This window comes from Chanodichthys erythropterus, chromosome 6 (assembly GCF_024489055.1).
Source record: "Chanodichthys erythropterus isolate Z2021 chromosome 6, ASM2448905v1, whole genome shotgun sequence".
Lineage (NCBI taxonomy): Eukaryota > Metazoa > Chordata > Actinopteri > Cypriniformes > Xenocyprididae > Chanodichthys > Chanodichthys erythropterus.
The window spans coordinates 20,677,510-20,699,122 of NC_090226.1; the positions used below are offsets into that span (position 1 = coordinate 20,677,510).

General features: G+C 40.9%; 1 long non-coding RNA gene across 2 annotated transcripts; it reads right to left on the reverse strand.

Annotated features, from left to right (window-relative positions):
• Positions 1-1,892: 1,892 nt before the first annotated feature.
• Positions 1,893-16,816, reverse strand: LOC137021140 (uncharacterized). Of its 2 annotated transcripts, XR_010895283.1 has the most exons (5): positions 16,499-16,816; positions 16,334-16,397; positions 15,972-16,060; positions 15,588-15,662; positions 1,893-1,956 (listed from the first exon to the last, which is right to left on the reverse strand). It is a non-coding gene; the product is annotated as an uncharacterized lncRNA (long non-coding RNA). The 2 variants fall into 2 exon arrangements; XR_010895282.1 differs by having other exon boundaries at positions 16,334-16,816.
• Positions 16,817-21,613: the final 4,797 nt, after the last annotated feature.

Below are 21,613 nucleotides of genomic sequence, written 5' to 3' on the forward strand. Positions count from 1 at the left end.
TTTATCTCACAAGTCTGACTTTTTCTCTCAATTCCTATAGTTTATATTTCACAATTCTGTGAAAAAAAAGTCAGAATTGTGAGATGTAAACACAAAAATAAAATGAATAAATATGTAAATAGAAAAAATTACAATTCCCTTTGCTTTATTCTTTGGTGGAAAAAAGCTTCCATAATAACCAAAGGCCATGTATATTGGATTTGTTTGTTGATCAATGGCAGCAATTTCATGTTTTCATTTCAGGCTTCAATTCAATGATTTTACTACAACGATTCCACTACCACTTTTCCATATACACAGAATAAGTGGTCTGTGTAGGGCACTAACTACCAAGAGGACACCATCCCATCCTCTACATGAGCACCATCAACACCACACACCCACCCCCAGAAAGAGATTTCAATGGAGGTGTCAATTGAAGTTCTGCAAAGGGGACTCATTTGACCAGTAGCTGCCCTGAGCAATTCTGTTACTTTATATATTTTTTCTTCTGCACATTTTATAAAGTAATGTATGAATGTCTTACTTATAAGGAAACTGAATTTTAAAAATTGTGGATTTTATATTTTCTGCAGGTAGAACCGAAACATGACAAGTAATGCAGTTTTCATAATGCCTTCAACTGTTAGTATTTTGACAGTTATTTTGCTTTGATTGACTATATGTTCATGTTGAATAGAAAACTAGTTCTAGAGTTTTGACAGAACGACTCGATTATGAATCAGGTTTGCTGTGTTTTGATAGAGTTAGTATATGTAGAAAAGGGTTTTTAGCATTTTGAAATGTAGAGTTTGTATTTATTTAACAAAATATGGTTTTGGTTATTAACTATTTGGCTGATTGTGTGATGTACCCTTACAGAAAAAACACATGAACTTCACATGTGCAAAAACACATGTGGTCACATGTGACCACATGCACATGTGATTTTTGCACATGTGAAATTTAACATGTGAAAACATGTGAAAAGCACATGTGATCACATGTGACAAAATGCACATGTGAAATTTAACATGTGATCACATGTGAAAAGCACATGTGTTCACATGTGATCACATGTTTTTCACATGGGAAATGTGTGCTTTTGGAACATTTACACATGTGAAACACATGTTTTCCCATGTGAAACACATGTGAAACCCATGTTTTCCCATGTGAAACCCATGTAAACATGTGTATATTCCCATGTGAAACCCATGAAATCACATGTGAAACATGTATAAAATAGCCATGTGAAACGCATACATTCCCATGTGAAAACCATGTAATCACACGTGAAATGTATATTCCCATGTGAAACCCATGTGATGGAATGTGAAACCCATAAAGTCTCATGTGAACCCCAAGTAATCACATGTGAAATGTATATTCCCATGTGATCACATGTTAAACCCTTATATTCCCATGTGAAACCCATGTAATCACATGTGAAACGCATATTCCCATGTGAAAACCATGTGATCACGTGTTAAACCCTTAAATTCCCATGTGAAACCCATGTAATCACATGTGAAACGCATATTCCCATGTGAAAACCATGTGATCACGTGTTAAACCCTTAAATTCCCATGTGAAACCCATGTAATCACATGTGAAATGTATATTCCCATGTGAAACCATGAGATCACATGTGAAACATGTACATTCCCATGTGCGATCCTTGGAATAACATTTGAAACCCATCAACAATCATTTCTAACAAAACAACAACAAAAAATGATAGCATGTTCTTATGTAGGGCCTATAGCCATGTTTCCCAACATTAAAACAAACAATTCAAATTTATTTACAATTCTTTATTTATAAACAATTATTTTATTTAATTTCATTAGAAATACAAATGTGAATATGAATTTTTAAAACAAAAAAGCAAAACCAAATATAAAAATATGAATTGTGAGTTTCTGAATGTGTGGAATGTCGTTTCAGTCCTCTGTGTCTCCTTCAGCAGGTTTCCTGTTTTGGGATAGTAAAACAATCAGATTAGGGCAGTGCAAACATCTATCCTGATAAAGTAAACTTAATAAATAAAGTAAACTATCCTGATAAAGTAAAGTTTTATTTCTTTTCTTTATGGATTTCAGGATCATATATGATATGTTATATTGGTAGTAGCCAATCATATCCTGTGCGCACCTACAGCATGCCCTCTAGAAGCCATCCAAAATGGGAGTTCTAATGACTCTAAGGATTTCTAGTGAGGTAAAAACATAGCATATAAAGATTTGTATCTGACTCAGAGTATTCTATTTATGTCTACGTATATGCAGGGTTCGTACGGGTGCTTGAAATCCTTGAAAGTGCTTGAATTTTGATGATGTGTTTTCAAGGTTTGAAAAGTGCTTGAATTTTGATGATGTGTTTTCAAGGTTTGAAAAGTGCTTGAATTTTGGATAAAGTGCTTGAAAATCCTTGAAATTGTAACTGTATTTCTTTTACAACAAATACCTATCTGTTTATTAAATGGAGAAATAAAATGGTGTAGCGTATGCACACGTATCAGGATAATCAATAAACTTTGGAATGTCCAAAACGCTTTTAGCATGCTGGACTGGGTTGTAAAACCCCCCCAGAGACTGACCAGATCCACATTCCAACACCCCACACACACAGGGACACACAAAAACACACACACAGACAGACACAGAAACACACAATCATACATTTTCAACTGTATTTGTAAACTACCACTATGCTGAAATATATATTTCATATATTTTTAGGGCCTATGCATGTTTCCTAGTGTTTAAATGAGTGTATTTGTGCTAGTGTGCATTTTAACGATATAATTTTGTCTGTAAACCATAACTTCTCTCCTATGCCTTTCTGACCTATCGAGTTTGGTCTCGCCGTAAAGCTCCGGACACGAGCTATTTACTGAGATATGTCACACCGCTGACAAATGCATTTTTCTATGTGTTTAATGATACTGTGAAGAACACACTCCATTTGGAGATCTGAATTGATAGTCATAACTCATGCAGATTAAGTCGTGAGGCCAAGCAAAGGAAAAGCTTTCCCGCCAACTTTGCACCCATGTTATTGGCTACCCCACCTCAAGGAGGTGTGTCGGCTTATCTGTCATAAAAGCAAAGACGCACAATTCCAGACTCTCTCTCTCCCGTGTGCTCTCCCGATTGTCTCACGAGCATCTCGTGCACGTTTTTCCCGGACCCCTCCGGTGACCACGCGCTGCCACCGCGCTCAGCTTCGGGATCGCCATCTTCCAGCGAAACTCACTCTCGTCCTCAGTTCAAACCTTCCCGCTGAACGGAGGAAGCCAACGAACTGCACCAGCGCTAACCTGAAATTCGACACACGCAACCAATGCAAGTATACTGCCGTTTCTCAATCTTAGATGATGAAACTGATTTCCGTGCTGGCTTAGGACTGGTTGTGAGTTTGCTACTTGCCTTCTCTCTCTTTCCTTCTCTACTTCTATTCTTGTACATAGGTGTGTATTTTCTTGTATATATATTTAGATGTATAACCTCTGTATTCGTAGTTTGCATATATTAAAACGTTATTCATGCTCGATTGTTCTGTTTGTTCTTTCAGCGGAAAACCCAAGTCACTTTAACGTTTTTCGATCGCTTTATGCTTTAGTTATTTTCATGGCCAGAGAATAACTCCGTTTATAATATTCTGTGAGGGACTTAGTTTGCTGGACAAACGAGCAGTTTCTCTAAATAATTATTAAACCAGAACTAATCATATATGTAATTGATTATAATTCGTTGTAATTGATTCACAATATATGTTTAATCCCCATTGGGTCGATATATGAATCATAATTTATTCATAACCTTATGAATTATTATATTCATATTTCATCCATAAATTGATTAATAACCGCTACATTTCGTTACATATATTATTTGGTGGAGAATGCGGGCAACGTTTTAAACTTGGTTTTCGGTAAAAGAGCAATGTAGAATAATTTTGTATGATTTAACTTAGATGCGCGTTTTATTCAGTGAGAAGACGCACGGGTCCTCACTACGCACCGTTAACAAGCTGCTGTTTGTGTCTAGAAACACTGCAGGCATAGCCTTGGTTGACCGTGAAATACACTGCAGTCCATTGATATCTCAAGCTCGTATCTGTGAAGGACGACAATCTTTGCAGTAAGTTACAGTTTTGAATATTAATTTCCGCTTGAATAAACGAATTGAATCGTGTTCAGCGAGTTTAGAGGGTCGTGGCGAGATTCCTGCGACCACTCTTTCGAGGCCTCATTATATTTACCCGCTACTGAATCTGAATTTCTTGTGTCGTCCAAAAATTCACAATAGCCGGTTTGCTCCTGGGTTACGTCGTTTGGACTAGCTACCCAAAACCACGTGATCCCCGTTACAGATCTAATCGGAAAAGCAGTCCGTCTGGTTTATCGATTGATGTGTAATAATTTGGAGCTCGTATCAGCATTCTGATCCAATGTTGATTAGTAACAGCGGCGAAGCAATCCCGCAAAAGTTACATATTCGCGTGCATTAAAGTTTGCACCAAAGGGACTGATTCCCAGAGTTGTGTACCCGTGAGTAAAACGGTACACATATATTTATGAAAGAATCCGCTGAGGTTCTATAGTTGTAATCGTGACCGTGCAGTTAAAACAGCGTAAGGGTCAGAAACCCACAAGCGCGCTCGTTTTTGTATCACGAATTAAAGAAAGGGGATGCAGTAACTCTGACCAGACGCCAGAGGGCAGTCTGCTCAGGTGTGCCACCCCTCCCTACTTATTGGTTGTGTGGACTCAGTGACGCCACCGCGTGGACGTTCTGAGTTAAAGCCGCTCCATACTTTGAACTGAAATTATCTCCAAGTTATCTTTTGCTTCTCTATACTGCGGGGAGTTGTACAAGTAATTTGCTTTTGGTGGTTATGCTTTCCAATCATTGTTGGAATGTGGTTTACTGATTTAAATTTAATTTAAACACGTTTAAATTTTTAATTTAAATCGTTTCCCTTCCAACAAGGGAATTCACTTTCTGAGAGTGCGCCCCTGGTGGACACTGTCAGATAAGTCAATTCTCTTTTCCCTTGTATTCTTTTTCCTGTATTCACAGATCTACTTTATTTTATTTTATTTCAGTTTATTTATTTTATTTTTATTCCACTTTGTGTTATTTCATCCATTCCCTTTTTGTCTTTTCTCTCTCTCAAGTTATTTCTTTAGTTTACTTTGGAAATTCATTCCCTTTATTACTTAATGTTTTATTTTATTCACTCTTAGTTCTGGGTCCTGTGTGTTATTGGCTGGCAATAATATTCACGCACACCCAAGCCTCCCTTATTTCATACACTTATTTTTGAATTTAATTAAATAACATTTAATTCAATTTTAAAATTAAGTAGTGTCAATCAGTTGGCATTTTGCTATCAACAAGCAATTCTCTTTAGGAAAAATCTGCAAATAGGGAAGGCTTTCTCTTTTCTTTCTCCCATTCTGTTATTCTATGCACTCATTTAAATTTAATTGAACAAGTTTAATTCAAATTTGAATCAAGTGCCTCTGAATTATCCTCTTTTCGCTTTCTCCCATTCTGTTATTCTATGCACTCATTTAAATTTAATTGAACAAGTTTAATTCAAATTTGAATCAAGTGCCTCTGAATTATCCTCTTTTCGCTTTTTCCCATCCTGTTATTCTATGCACTCATTTAAATTGAATTGAACAGAGTTTAATTCAAATTTGAATCAAGTGCATCTGATTTGTTTTTGTTTTCTGTTATTTTTACTTTTGTTCTGCTTCTAGCTAGTTCATTTTAGACCCCTACTCTTTTATCCTACACACTTAATTAGTTAAATTCTATTTAAACAAGATTTAAATTGAGTTTTAAATTTACAATTAAGTCGTGTTTACCTGATTGTTTGTGCACTTGCAGATAAGGCCCTTTAGCGCCCTGGGGTGAGCTGACGGTTGCTCCAGTGAGTTCCAGTGAGTGGAGCTACCTGGCCTGGCGCTTCTTACACTAACCGTGTGTGAATCGTGTACATTCTGACCCCGTATCACGGGCAACACGCAAGGACATCAGCGAGTTGTGTATCAGGTACAGGGAGGCAACGAGACCCGGGGTGACAACAAGCGGCAATTTTGTTTAATTTCCCTGCTCAGGCTTCTGCATGACAGAACCGCCCGTTTGGAGTAACTGCCCGTAAAGGGGACAGACTCTGAGTTCAGGGAAAACTCAATCTTGACTGGTCACTCGGGCCGTTGGCGCAAATACCTTGCCAAAGTGCGCAATTGTGCTGGTGTTCCCTGTTTGAGAGGTTGCACCGTGGTACAAAGGGGACAGGTGGCCACGGACACCGCAGTAGAGTGTTTGATCGGCGAGGAAAGGTGGCCTGCCATTGAGTTCTTATCTGAGCACCCACGATTCACCCAGGCCTAAATTAGTGACATACAGTCACTTCACCTAATTGAAAGCCACAGAATATTACATATTCTTCAATTACTCAGGTGCGGGCCAACCCTTAGGCTCTCGATCCATACCATCCCTCTAGGTTTTATGATGCAACCGTGCACTCGCCTGACACCGTCATAAACCCAGCTGGAATAGGAAGTTTAAGTTTCACTTCTCCCCTCTAGCCCTTCTGTTTAGTTTATTGCGATTCTATTTTGATTCCTTTCTATTTGTTTACTGCTCTATTTCTCATTTAATTGCATCCTCCCTGTTCTGTTTTGCTTCTCTACTGTGTTTGTTTCTTTCAGTTCATGTAAAAGCAGAGCCTGTGAGAGCCATCACGGAAAACTGAGTAATAGATAGACGACCGAGCAGCGAGAGTCATCAAAGGACTCTTAGGGCTACCGCCTGTCAAAATCTTTATTCAAATCCGGCACTCACCCACACAAATTGACCCGTGTGGTCCTTTTGGCTATCGACAATTAAGTGTCTAGCCTACATTCCACTAACTGTCTGCACCAGTTAACTGGAACCAAACCAAAGAATTATATAATCATGCATTATTATAAGTCGTTAGCCCTGCGCGTGCTTGCATTGGTTCTGTTTGTGCTGTCTTTCTCTCGCCAACAGCAAGCTAACGTGTTCAGAGCAGCCAGCCCCAGCACCCATGGGGACGGACTCAAGACCGGGTTGGGCTCCCTGACCAGCACAATCCTGCCCAACGACGCTGTGGATCCCCAGCACCTAAGCAACGAGCAGCTGGACGACAACCTGAATCGACTAATGGCCCACGATCCAATGCCGAGCTACAAAGAGTGGGCGAGAGTCATCCGAGCCATCGCCCACAACCTCAAGCTCCAGGCGGAGGACGCCCGGAGGAATCAGGCCCAGATTCATCGTCACCACGATCAGCGACTCGTCGAGACCCAGGACCAGCGTTGGACAGCGGACGAATCCAAACCCGAGCTGCAGGAGGAGCTGCAAAGACTTCAAAAAGCCCTTGCAGAGCTCCACCTGGAGGTGGAGCGTAGAAAACTGACTGGAAAACTCCAACACAGCGAAGCTCCCCTAGCCAAAGCAGAGACTACACTGAAAGACAGACACACTAAAGCCCTGACCTGTGAAAATCATCTCAAACAGGCCCAGAAAGGAGTTATGGCTCCGAAACAACAAAGAGACTATGTGAATGAACTTGACACTGGTTACAGAGTACTGAAAAGTGGCATGGGAGGGGAAACACACATCACCGAGTTTCCCCTAACCAGTCAAGAAGCCCTAATTCCAAATGGGGTTAAAAGTCCACTGCCCAAAACGTCCAACGGCCAAGAACCTTCGCCAGCAGCTGTCACATCCAACTGCCAGCACCTGCGACAGGTTCTGATCCAAAAGCTTTCTGACCCTGCATCAGATCAAGGGCTCCCTGCTGCCATGGACCTAAAACGGGGCAGACTTAATAACCCATACACTTTCTACAGCCGAATGCAAAGAGGGTACTACGGAGCACGTAACCAGCCAGCAACGGAGGAAGATTTCATCTTCAACCCTCTGCTTCTCCGAGAGCTGCACCCTGCGGTGAGTGATCATCTGGCAGCCTTGGCCTGCTCAAGCAGCATGTCTATTCAGCAGCCGCGAGACTTGGTCGACGAAGCTCAAGCCAAGCAGAGAACTGCGTCTAAAAAGACTGTAGAAATTCCAACCAGTTATCCAGACTCCGATCACTGTCCAGAAACCTGTCCTTACCTTTTTGAAAGACTGAGAAATGAAGCTGAAAGACAAACTCAGACTCTCAAGTCACAAAGATGTGAGCTGAATGTGCAGTCGCACAGTCCAAATGAGGTCCACCTTGAACACACAGCTCCCACACACCACACCATTGGTCGAGTGAGCCTGGTACCTCCTGTGTGCGTAGCGCAAATGGACACGTTTCTCTGTTCCACTCACAAAGACCTGCTAGACTGTTTTGAGCCCTTATTGAACGCCAGACCACTGAAAATCTGGGCTCAAGTGTGTGAACTTCTGCCTTCCCAGTCACCCAGGCCACCTGAGCCAGACGGTCAGGTCACAGAGGTCGCGGGAAATCTCCCAGCTAACCGCGGGAACCCGGTCTTAGAGCACAGTTCAAGTTCGCTACCCGGCACACTTCAACCCACCATAGACTGTAGCTCCCTCTGCTCCAAGGTCATGACAGACTCACAGCTGAATGAGGTAACTACAACAGACATTATTCTCACACTGTGGGCAGACAACTCAGCCTTCAGCCACACGCTGTTAAGTGCCCTCATTGAAGGAACACCGGACCTCCCATTTGTCAACATGCAAATACGCTTCCCATTGGACTTTCGTCTGTCAACCATGATGACCGTCAAGGACATCTGCGTTGTGAACTTCAAATGGAACAACCGGCATTTAACCCATCACTTCCTGGTCCTTCCAGACATCCTGATGCACTCTAATGCTCATACGGACAGTGCAAATGAGTTGTTGTGGGCACCAATGACTGTACAGCCTCCTGTTGTTCCTGTCAACACTGCCAACTTCCTGTCAGGCCAGACTATCCAACAGGTCTGCATCCTGATCAACATACAGGAACCTGTAGTACCACCTTACACCAAAGGGGGTGCTGTTTGGATCAACATACAGGAAATTGTAGTACCACCTTACACCAAAGGGGGTGCTGTTTGGCTCAACAGGCAATGTGGTCAAACCCTAAGCCACATGCTGGGCTCCTTCACACTGTCACCTGAAGGCGTGGAACTTGGACTTGCTCTAAAAGCCACACCGCTAACTGAAGTGTCACCCTACGTAGTTCACAGCTGGCTCAACGAATGCATGGTCACAGACATCAGCATTCCCAAAGCCCACCATCTAGAATGGATAATGGACCACGGCCCCTATGACTTTGAACGCAAGTTAACAGTCATTAACTTAATACCAGCTGCCATGGTCCCAGAAGGAAGCTTAAGCAACACAAGTTTCACAGCATCCTTCAAGAGCATCTCCATCACTTCCATCAAACTGGTACCCACAGAACAGGTGCACAGAACGGAGCTGATGGAGGACAAACACCTTGCAGTACCCACAGTCGCTAACCAGCCTGCCTGGGAAACTCAGGAAAGCGCTGCACCTCTGACAGCCAACCTGACAGCTAACACCACAACAGAGGAGCCCTTCCCAAGGTTTGAGCCTAAAGGCCAACAGATCCAGAAAGATGCAAGTGCGCTAAAGAATGATGCAGACTGTCAAAAACTCAGAAACGTCTTGCACAAACTCAAAGTGACATTTGACAAAGACCTTTTATGCTGTGGTCTCACTAAACTTCACACAGTGCATAGTGCAACACACCCAAATGCTCCTCCCACCTTAATCAGGCAGTACGAAGGTCACATCGCCCCACATGAACCAGTACAGGAGGTTGTTCATTCAACAGAAGGAAAAGGTGTTATCTGCCCATGCAACAGCACCTATTCAGCCCCTACCTGGTCCATTGTCAAACCAGACAGCAAATGGCGACCCACCAGCGACTTCAGGAGGCTGAACCAGCAGGTGCCACTGCCACGACGTGCCAGAAAGCACAAATCTGCACAGAGCGGAAATTCAGCTGCCTGCCAAAACTGCTATAACGGCACACCAGCGTTGACACTTGAGATACTGGTACCCCAACAACAGCGACCAGCCTGTCACAGATACCTCAAAGAGAATGCGTGCCAAGGAATGCCCACGGCCTACGTCGATGGACGTTCCTACAACCATGAGGGCATCCCACAGGCAAATGCAGGGGTACGATGGTTAAGAAACCAACCCTGCCAACCACAGAACAGCAGGTGGGGTCCCCAGTCATGTCAATATGGTGAAGCAGCAGCTACCCTCAAAACCCTTCACGTCTCCTCAGCTCATAACATCAGGGAACTCATGTGCACAGACTCACACGTTGCCAGACCTTGTTTCACATGCCATCTTCTGGGCTGGAAACAAACTGGTTTCAAGACTGAATGCAACAAGCAGGTGAAACATCAACACATGTTCCAGACACGTGATCACCTCACCCAAGCACACGACATGATCATTTACTGGGAAAAGGTGAAAAGATGCTTGAAGCAACCAGGGCGTGACAAAGGTGTGAACGACCAAACTAATGCCCTTGCCAAGACTGGCACACTGCATAACAAGCTATGGTCACACCCACCCCATTCACCCACCCTTAGTGTGGCAACAACAACCCGCAGCCAGCGGACTGTTCCTGCAACATTTCCCACCTTACTGCCACTGCCACTGACAACCAAACTTTCCAACATTTCCATTCGACATGTTTTGTACCACCACTCAGACCCCTCCAACCTCCCGTTCCCGGCATCTGGTCCCACGGCGGCCCCTAGCAACAAACGACTGCACGAGACCGACCACATGCTGCGTGTGGGAATAAACTTTCTAAAGTATGTCCCTGATGTCCTCACAGCGCCAAAGCTTGTACTGCCACAGGGCCAAAAGGGGGGTGAACTGATATACACCCACGACACACCATGTGCCAAACACCATGGCACCAGAACTACGGACGAGACATTAAAACAAGTGGCGCACTGGCCCAGCATGCAGCAAGATGTGGCAGAGCACGCCAGAGGATGTCAAGTTTACCGTCATGTCCAGACTGCAAACGCAAAGCACCGAGCTTCACTGCAAAACCGAGGAATCACATTTCCACGGTCAGTCGACCAGAAAGACTGGACGGTAAAACCTCCTCTGATGCTCATGGCCATCACAGACACCGTACAGGAGTCAACTCAGGTGTTCCCCACAGAACTACTGATGGCACGGCAGGTGCCACTGCCGTTGCATCTGTACCAACCAGGAGACTTGAGTCTCATCACAGCCTGCTCCCCTCATCAGCAGCACAACAAGCTCCGCCTACAACTGAGAAAGCAACTCGCAACACAGAGCCAAACCCTGCAAACCACCTGCAAATCCTGGAAAGGTATTGCGGTGGTTCTCCGCACTCACAGTTTCCTGCTGATCCAAACTGCGAACTCAAGGAAGCAACTGTTTACAGTCCTCCAGAATGACTTTGCCCAAAATCAGCTGGTTATAGCTCTGTTGACAGACCTGCTGCGAGAAATTAGCTTCTCTATGGACAGAGTGGCTATGAATAGGAGTCCTCAGTATCCTACACAAACTGTGCTGGACTTTGCTACTGGCAGACCCAAAGACATGGTCAATGTCAGGTGGCGGCAACGTAACACCCATGCCAAGAAACACACCTCAGTTGCGGTAGCCTACCACAACAGCAACCCACGGCTGTGCCCGGCTCCCCACTTTCGCAGGTGTAGTTTCACCAAAGACTTTCAGTACTTCTGCCCAAACCAGCTCTTCCTCAGAAACCACACTGAAGGAATGGGCCGGTTGCAGCCCATGACCAGCGACACACGCTGCCCGGCCAAGCCTCGCACCCCAGTTATCGGAACACAAGCCGAGACTGTGGGTGATCGACTGCTCATCCACACCCCCACTCATGCTGCCATCGTAATCTACAATCAGCACAACACCGCCACTCATGTCAGGCTGCCCAATCCAAGTAAGAGGATCCATTTACCCCTGAGTTCCATCCTTTATCACAGCCACCTGGCAGTGCACTGTCTCTCAAGCAAAGAGGACCAGTCAGAACTGGAAATCCCATCTTCCCCCAGGGATCACAATCACACCTTAGATCCAGGAATGGAACTGAGGATTGACAAAGGGGGTCCCAGCTAAGTGACAGTACTCCCACTGATGCAGCCCTCCAAGCACTCTCACGACTGCCTGTCCTGACCAGCTCACCTAGAGCCCGAGCTTGGACTGCTGCCAACACAATCCGTTGCCTCTCCATGGCAATCAAGTACGCACTCGCCCGGGGCCTGGCCTTCATCCTATCCCAAGGGATCAAAGGGATGCAAGAATCCACGGACAGGTGCTTATCTGCTCTCCCTCAAGGACCAGTAGGAACCACCTGCTGCGTGACCATCCGGATCCATGTGCCATCGAACTTGGTTACCGTCCAACGAAGTCCGCACAGGAACTTCGTTGGCCGAAAGGGGGAATCTGTAGCGTATGCACACGTATCAGGATAATCAATAAACTTTGGAATGTCCAGAACGCTTTTAGCATGCTGGACTGGGTTGTAAAACCCCCCAGAGACTGACCAGATCCACATTCCAACACCCCACACACACAGGGACACACAAAAACACACACACAGACAGACACAGAAACACACAATCATACATTTTCAACTGTATTTGTAAACTACCACTATGCTGAAATATATATTTCATATATTTTTAGGGCCTATGCATGTTTCCTAGTGTTTAAATGAGTGTATTTGTGCTAGTGTGCATTTTAACGATATAATTTTGTCTGTAAACCATAACTTCTCTCCTATGCCTTTCTGACCTATCGAGTTTGGTCTCGCCGTAAAGCTCCGGACACGAGCTATTTACTGAGATATGTCACACCGCTGACAAATGCATTTTTCTATGTGTTTAATGATACTGTGAAGAACACACTCCATTTGGAGATCTGAATTGATAGTCATAACTCATGCAGATTAAGTCGTGAGGCCAAGCAAAGGAAAAGCTTTCCCGCCAACTTTGCACCCATGTTATTGGCTACCCCACCTCAAGGAGGTGTGTCGGCTTATCTGTCATAAAAGCAAAGACGCACAATTCCAGACTCTCTCTCTCCCGTGTGCTCTCCCGATTGTCTCACGAGCATCTCGTGCACGTTTTTCCCGGACCCCTCCGGTGACCACGCGCTGCCACCGCGCTCAGCTTCGGGATCGCCATCTTCCAGCGAAACTCACTCTCGTCCTCAGTTCAAACCTTCCCGCTGAACGGAGGAAGCCAACGAACTGCACCAGCGCTAACCTGAAATTCGACACACGCAACCAATGCAAGTATACTGCCGTTTCTCAATCTTAGATGATGAAACTGATTTCCGTGCTGGCTTAGGACTGGTTGTGAGTTTGCTACTTGCCTTCTCTCTCTTTCCTTCTCTACTTCTATTCTTGTACATAGGTGTGTATTTTCTTGTATATATATTTAGATGTATAACCTCTGTATTCGTAGTTTGCATATATTAAAACGTTATTCATGCTCGATTGTTCTGTTTGTTCTTTCAGCGGAAAACCCAAGTCACTTTAACGTTTTTCGATCGCTTTATGCTTTAGTTATTTTCATGGCCAGAGAATAACTCCGTTTATAATATTCTGTGAGGGACTTAGTTTGCTGGACAAACGAGCAGTTTCTCTAAATAATTATTAAACCAGAACTAATCATATATGTAATTGATTATAATTCGTTGTAATTGATTCACAATATATGTTTAATCCCCATTGGGTCGATATATGAATCATAATTTATTCATAACCTTATGAATTATTATATTCATATTTCATCCATAAATTGATTAATAACCGCTACATTTCGTTACAATGGCGCGTTTATATTTTCGCCTGGCTCCGCATTGCGAGCATAGACCGTAAAATAGTGAACGATTCGTTCATTTTGAACGAGTCTTAAATATGACTCGGGACAACGAGTCATCTCAGAGAGCGATTCGTTCATTTTGTGTTGACAGCGCATGCGCAACATCTCATAAGCATACTACGGGAAACAGAAAAGATTAGTTCATTTCTCGAGTCCGCGGGTCCGAGTCGTTCGTTCATCAAGTCACAGCTCCATATTAGGGCACGGATATGCAGTCTGTACTGGCGGAAACAGAAAAGATTAGTTCATCTCTCGAGTCCTCAGGTCCGAGTCGTTCGTTCAAATCCCCATAGGCTGAATACAGAAACAGAAATGATTAGTTCATCTCTCGAGTCCTCGTTTGTAATAATATTTATTTTAAATAATTTAAATAATAACAACACCACATTTAACAATAAAAATATTCTTACACAAACAAGATGGAACTTTCTTTTTGTTCAGATGTTTATTGCAGACTTATTTTGATAATTTTATGAAAATTCTTAAATATAGTAAAATATACAGTCTATAATCCGAATGTAATGTTGTATATTTTGCGAGACACTGGACCGGGAAGCGGTCACGTGACAAAAGAACGAGACTCGGACCCGAAGACTCGAGAGATGAACTAATCATTTCTGTTTCTGTATTCAGCCTATGGGGACTTGAACGAACGACTCGGACCCGAGGACTCGAGAAATGAACTAATCTTTTCCGTTTCCAGATGCTGGTGCTGGTATGCTGGTCATCAGCATACCAGCACCAAAACACAACATATGCTGGTCTTGCTGGAATGGGATGCTGGTGCTGGTATACAGTTTTATTTTATTCTATTTACAACTACATTGAATTTTGTTATGATGAAAATCATGAAAATACAAGCTTTCATTAATACACATAAGTTAATGTAATAATAATAATATATTGTTCAGTAAACAACATTAACACAATAATAATAATTTTTTAACAAAAACAACAGTCATCTGGCTCAGCAAGCAAATTACAATAAAACATTAATTCAACAATAATTCATTGTAAGTGCTCAAATTTTTAAGGATTTTATGTTTTTTTTTTTTGGTCTGTTGAGTTGCGAGTTATAGTCAGAATTGCTTGATATAAAGTCAGAATTGTGAGAAATAAAGTCAGAATTGTGAGAAATAAAGTCAGAATTGCGAGATATAAAGTCAGAATTGCGAGAAATAAAGTCAGAATTGTGAGAAATAAAGTCAGAATTGCGAGTTATAAAGTCAGAATTGTGAGTTATAAAGTCAGAATTGTGAGTTATAAAGTCAGAATTGCGAGATATAAAGTCAGAATTGCGAGATATAAAGTCAGAATTGCGAGATATAAAGTCAGAATTGTGAGATAGTCAGAATTGTAAGATATACAGTCAGAATTGTGATATATAAAGTCAGAATTGCGAGTTATAAAGTCAGAATTGCGAGGTATAAAATCAGAATTGCGAGATATAAAATCAGAATTGTGAGTTATAAAGTCAGAATTGCGAGATATAAAGTCAGAATTGCGAGGTATAAAGTCAGAATTGCGAGTTATAAAGTCAGAATTGTTTTTACTGTATGTTGATCCAATGAACGCAGCCTTTGTGAACAGAAGATACTTTAAAAACATTAAAAATCTTATCGACCCCACACTTTTGAACATTAGTGTATGTTTAAGAGGCTTTACTTACTAGTCATTTGGTCCGACAGGAACTTTTTTATCCGCTCCAACTCTGCTATGGTGCAGGGCATCAACAGGGAAGGATCTAGGAACATAAACAATTTGTCACAGAGCCAACAATATTATTATTCAATGCCAGGTTCATTAAAAGAAAAGAAGCTACAGCAGGAAAAGAAGAATACACATAAACTGAATTTATGTTTTTTTGTTTACTTATTCATTAAATATTGCTCATACAGTGTCACTTACATTTGGATGTCAAAGCCTTCTTAAAACAAATTAAATAAATAAAAACTGTTAATTTGAGAAAATAAAAGAAGAAAATAACAGATGCATGGTATAGGTAAAAAATATTGTGGAAAAAATGGATATGGAGTTAATTGGTGAGTTTCACCTGTGTTTCCTTCCTGTCAGCAGGTTCCTTCAGAAATGCTGAAATCTTCTGAGCTTTCCCTCTGTTGTAGAGGGGTTATTTTGTCGCTGCTGAAATCACAGAACAATGTTTATCAATATTTGTTTACCATGAGAGATCAAAACGCTTTTGAAAACTTGTGCTCCCTGCAAGTTACGTCACCGATTAACAGTAGGCTACATTTACGTTTATAAATTAGCCAGCTTCTAATCACCCATAGACAGCAAAACCTTTACAAAACTATCAAAACCTCTACACATAAACCTCTACACATCATCTACACATAAAGATGTGATTAAAAGCCTAAACTATTATAAACAAATCGATCGTTAGAGTTAGCCTACCTCTTCTGAAAACGGGATGCTAACGGAGATGATAACGGAGTTTTTCGAAGACACTAAACTGTTTCTGTAAAGTAAATATTCAACATAAGTGTGTCAATTACATGTTAGAGAAGTGTCAAGAACAGTTGTGTGTGTTATTCGTGTGATTTTAGCGACTAAACTCACCTGAAAGAAGTGAAAACAACAGCGAGAGGCTGCTGTTTTTGCTGCTTGTCAGTTGTTGTTTCTCCGTTTCCATGGCAACTCTGCGCCGCTCCAGTGTTTGAAAGCGGTTCGGCGCGCACACGCATTAAAACACGTCACAGTCATGCAGCACTTACATAAATAAACATCTAGAATTAAAACATTACATAAAAAAATCTCATTAATATTAAATCATGAATTTAAAACTCATTTTGTAGTTTTATGACCCTATAGGAGCAAAATGCCACCCCAGCATAGTGGGACAATTGTGGCACTTTTATAACTTAATAAGTGTGTAACTTTTATAACTTATTTATTTTTTTTTTACAAACATTCAACCACGTTATTTTATTTGAAAGCGTGCCCATAGGCAGTTTTTTTATACCAAGTTTTTGATATAGATATTAAGTCAGTCTTAATATTTTTTATTCAGACTTTCAGATTTTTTAACTGTAAAAATAATATAAAATAAATACACACTTATCAAAAAAGATGTCCTGTAAGCGCTTAGTAGAAACTGGACCGATTATCGGCTTGCCACTGGTGTACCAACGGTGACCCAGCAGCGGCAAACCGCTGGTGATGTGCCACCCAAAAAACGCTGTCAGATTGACGGCATTTTCAGATTGGTCAGCTTGCCGATGGTGTGCCGACGGTGGTCCGACCGTTTCAAGCCGCTGACTTTGTGCCGCCCAAAAAATTACAACATGTGAAAATATATTCCACATGTGCTCCACATTATAACCTATAGGCTAGTAACATGTTTTCCATATGTGCCACTTGCTCCATTATGTTCAAACTTTGTTCACATGTGTTGACATGTTGTTCACATGTGGTGACATGTTGTTCACATGTGGTGAAATGTTGTTCACATGTGGTGACATGTTGCTCACATGTGATCATATAAGTTCACATGTGATCACATGTGGAAAACATGTGATCACATGTGAAGTTCATGTGTTTTTTCTGTAAGGGTAGTGTTGCTGTGTTAAGAGTTTAGAAAAAGTAGTTTAAGTATTGGTAAACGATGCGTTGTAAAAAACAAAAAACCAAAAAAAAAAAAAAAACACGAATAATACACACAACAGAGGGATTCAGTTTTCCTATCTGTTTACGCATTTATCACAGTTGCAACAGGAAAAGTATAAAAGGGAAAGTATACATAGAGCAAGAAAAGAATAAGAATATGCAGAATATGGGACGGGTGGGACACTTTTTGAAAGGGTCGATATTGTCCCCACCACTTTTTGAAACATCTCACGGCACAAATATCTACAAAAGAAACACCTAGTTGATTATCAGTTTGTGTTAATAATAGGCGATCTGGCGCTAGGATGTGTTGTTTTTGAAATCATGTTGAGTGCTCATTGTCGCTGTTATCAGAGGCGCAACAGTGTTCTCTTGGCGCTCGTGCACACTGTGGATTCACACGGACGAGCGCTTCTATCGCTTAACTGTTGCAGTGAGTCTCTGTTCGTTATGTTGAAATCACAAAACAAAATACATATAAACGCGTCCCTGTTTTTGATATACAATCACTGATGAACATCTTTGGTTTTAATGAGAAAAAAAAATAAACATGGATGGATTAGAACCCTGAACCTCTTGCACGCTAAACAAAAGTGCTACCATTAGTCCATCAGGACAACATGTCATTAAATGCGGATCCACATATTTATTAACTAATGTACATACTCTCGAGACTAACGATATATTGTATTATAGCAGATTTAAGGAAGAAACTATCGTATTAATTTTAATATCATATTATTATTATTGTAATAATACAATTACAACCCCCCCCCCTCCCACACACACACACACACATTTCTGTCCCACCCACATTTTAAAACAAAGTTATGCCACTGCTTGAAAACAAAAGTCCATTAGATAGTGTGCAGTGCACATGCCGAACACATCTTTCCGCAGCCAAATACTTTTAAAGGCTCGCACGCGCGTCTGCGCGAGACAGAAGCAGTGTGCATGTTCAAAAAAATGAAGTATAATAGAAATAATGTTGTCAATAACTTGCTAAAGCCTATCTATGTTAAATGTTACTACTAAAATCATTAAGAAGCTGAATAAATGGACAAAGAAAGGGTCCATAACCTTGTCTTAACGATGATCTATTGCGACCGTCATTTTTAAAGTGGGTTTCTGAAACTTGTGCATGCAGTAATGTAAGTAGTACAGAATTTTAAATGAGTCATATTGGTTTTCTAAAAAAAAAAAAAAAAAAAACAGCTACGTCTGCACATTTTAACCCTCTACAGCACAGAGGGCAACGGAAAGTTTTCTTAAGCCCTATGTTTAGTACATTTTTCTTTAAAATGATTACAACCAATTAGAAAGGTCGAGAAAGGACCAAATAACAGTCCAGTAAGGTGTTGGTGTCAATATTCGTCATTATTCGTATTTGGAGTGAAATCTTATCACATGAAGTAGGCTACATTATAATAGGCTATAATGTAGCCTACTTCATGTGACATGAGACACTACATGATACAGAACTATATGTATCAAATTCAATATATCAATGTCTTCCTATTGTTTTTCCCTTTATACTTAATGATTTCTTGAATCTTTTTTTTTTTTTTTTTGATTTTGATGATAATTTTCTCTATGACTCTCTATTGTCGCACAACGTTGCGGTGAGGCAACGAAAAAATATTTTGGGGTTGGGGAATTTTTTTTTTTTTTTTCTTTTATCGATAAAATGTTCCCAAATGAACCAAAAAATTATGTGGAATATTTTTTTTTTCATGTGCCATCAACATGTGTGCAGTAGAGGGTTAAGATAGGCTACTGCAAAAGATGTGAATAAATCGTTGGGTTGGATAGTTTTTATTCAACGAAATAAAATGCACATAATACGTGATGGAAACATATTTAGAGAAGAATAGTACATTTATTAGGAATAAAACGTGCATTTAAAAAGTCTGTGACAGAATAATTAATCAACTAGAAGGCACTGTAAAAAAATCCCGTTGTTTCTACGGAAAAATACCGGCAGCTGTGGTTACCAGAACAATACTGTAAAAACCGTAAACATACTTACGGAGTTACATGTGAATTTTACATTTTAAATCTGTTAAATTTACGTTAAAGTAGCGTATTTCATTAACTGATATAATGTTAATTTACTAACCTAATGAAGTACTAATATCTGTTTTATACCTTTATAACACTGACAGTCACCAAACACAGTGGTGACGAGAGTCACATGATGAATCAAAGTACATTCCAAGCAGCTTTTCCACAAGCTGAGGAAGACAATACTAATATATAGAAGGAGCACACAGTGTCATTTACACACACACTAAACACCATCATGGTAATATGCATGACATTTTAAAAATGCAATAAACATTAATTTAACAACATTAGATGTAACATAAAACCCTAATGTACATAACTGATTAGAAAAAAAATAGAAAAACTAAGAATAAACAGAGTTATTTCAACGAAAATATATCAAATGTGAAGTATCACGCAGGGAATTGTGGGAATGTCAATATACGTTTTTTTCACTGTAAATTTTACAATGAATTGTTATTTTTCACTTCCAAAAACTGTGAATTTAACGGTATTTAACGGTATGTCCTGTTGTCGACTGGGTGGATGCATGTATTCTTTGTTTATTGCCACTGTCTGCAAAACTGTTGCCCCTCGGGGAAGTGTTGAAGTTGTAGTCGAAGTTGAAAGCCTTTTTTTTTATTTTAATTTTATTTTTTACATTTTAGATCAGCAATACAAAGTCTTAATGATGGAGGAGCCCATATGAGTACTGTATACTGTTGTTGTCAATCCTAGAAATGTTTTTACCATTTTTGTCTGCATTTTGTCTGAAGCAAATTCCCCCATTTACCAAAAGATGACAAAAAATAAAAAAATAAATAAAAAAATAAATAAATAAAAATAAAAAATAAAAAGGCTACCAATAATTTGATACAGTACAGCACATCAGTGCAAATCATCAATTGTCATTTAACACTTCAGATTTGCAAAAGATTACAAATTTGAAAGTGAAAGTAGCTAATATCTGGAGTTAACAAGTAAAATGGAAATGCACGGTCATAAATTTAAATTATGTAGTCTAGTCACATTATTCATCTATAAAAATGTCTTCTTCTTTCAGTTCTATCCTAATGAACAAGAACAAACACAAAAAGACTGAGTCTCTCTGTATCGCTCAGGCTGCACTGCAGTGTCTATTCACAGGCGCGATCCCGCTACTGACCGGCACGGGGGCTTTGACCTGCTCCGTCTCCGACCTGGGCCGGTTCACCCCTCCTTAGACGACCTGGTGGTCCCGGGCTCCCCCAGGAGCACCATATCGATACCGAACTTAGTGCGGACACCCGATCGACATAGTCCACTGCAGCCCAGAAGCCCTGAGCTCAAGCGATCCTCCAGCCTCAGACTCCCAGTAGCTTGGATTACAGGCGCGCGCCACTGCACCCGGCGAGAGCTGCGAGAATCAGCGCTGCTACTGAATCTAGTGCGCTCACAGCGACCCCTAGTGTGTGAAAACATGTTTAGGTTACAATTAGGCAGGTTGAACGATTGTTGGTTCATAATCATAGAGGAATCACTTTTGGTGCTATCTTTAAAGGTGCTCTTCAGCACCTTTGTCAAATGGTGCTATGTAGAACCCATTAGAGGTGCCATATCACATTTTATTTCTTCAACAAAAATTGTGCTAAACAGCACCAACAGTGGATCTTTGGCTCATAAAGAACCTTTAAAGGGGCTTAACAGGTTCTTTGTATGGCAGTGATGCTATATAGCACCTTAACCACCCCAAAGAACCACTGAAGAACCATTCAGAGGCTTACAGTTTTTCTCAATCGATTTTACAAATTTCTCCAAATGAATGTAGTTGTTCTCAAAACAATTAACACAGCAAACCAAACACACTCTTATGTTATCAAGTGCATAATGCGTAAAAGTGCATAATGAAGCACTTTTTTCTATTAATGCATTTATCAAAAATAAATTCTAACAACAAAAGTGTGTTCTCTTTTGATTTAAAAACAAATTCAGCTGTAGATACACAAATATACGTGAATGAAAAATACAGCAATTTGTTTTTTT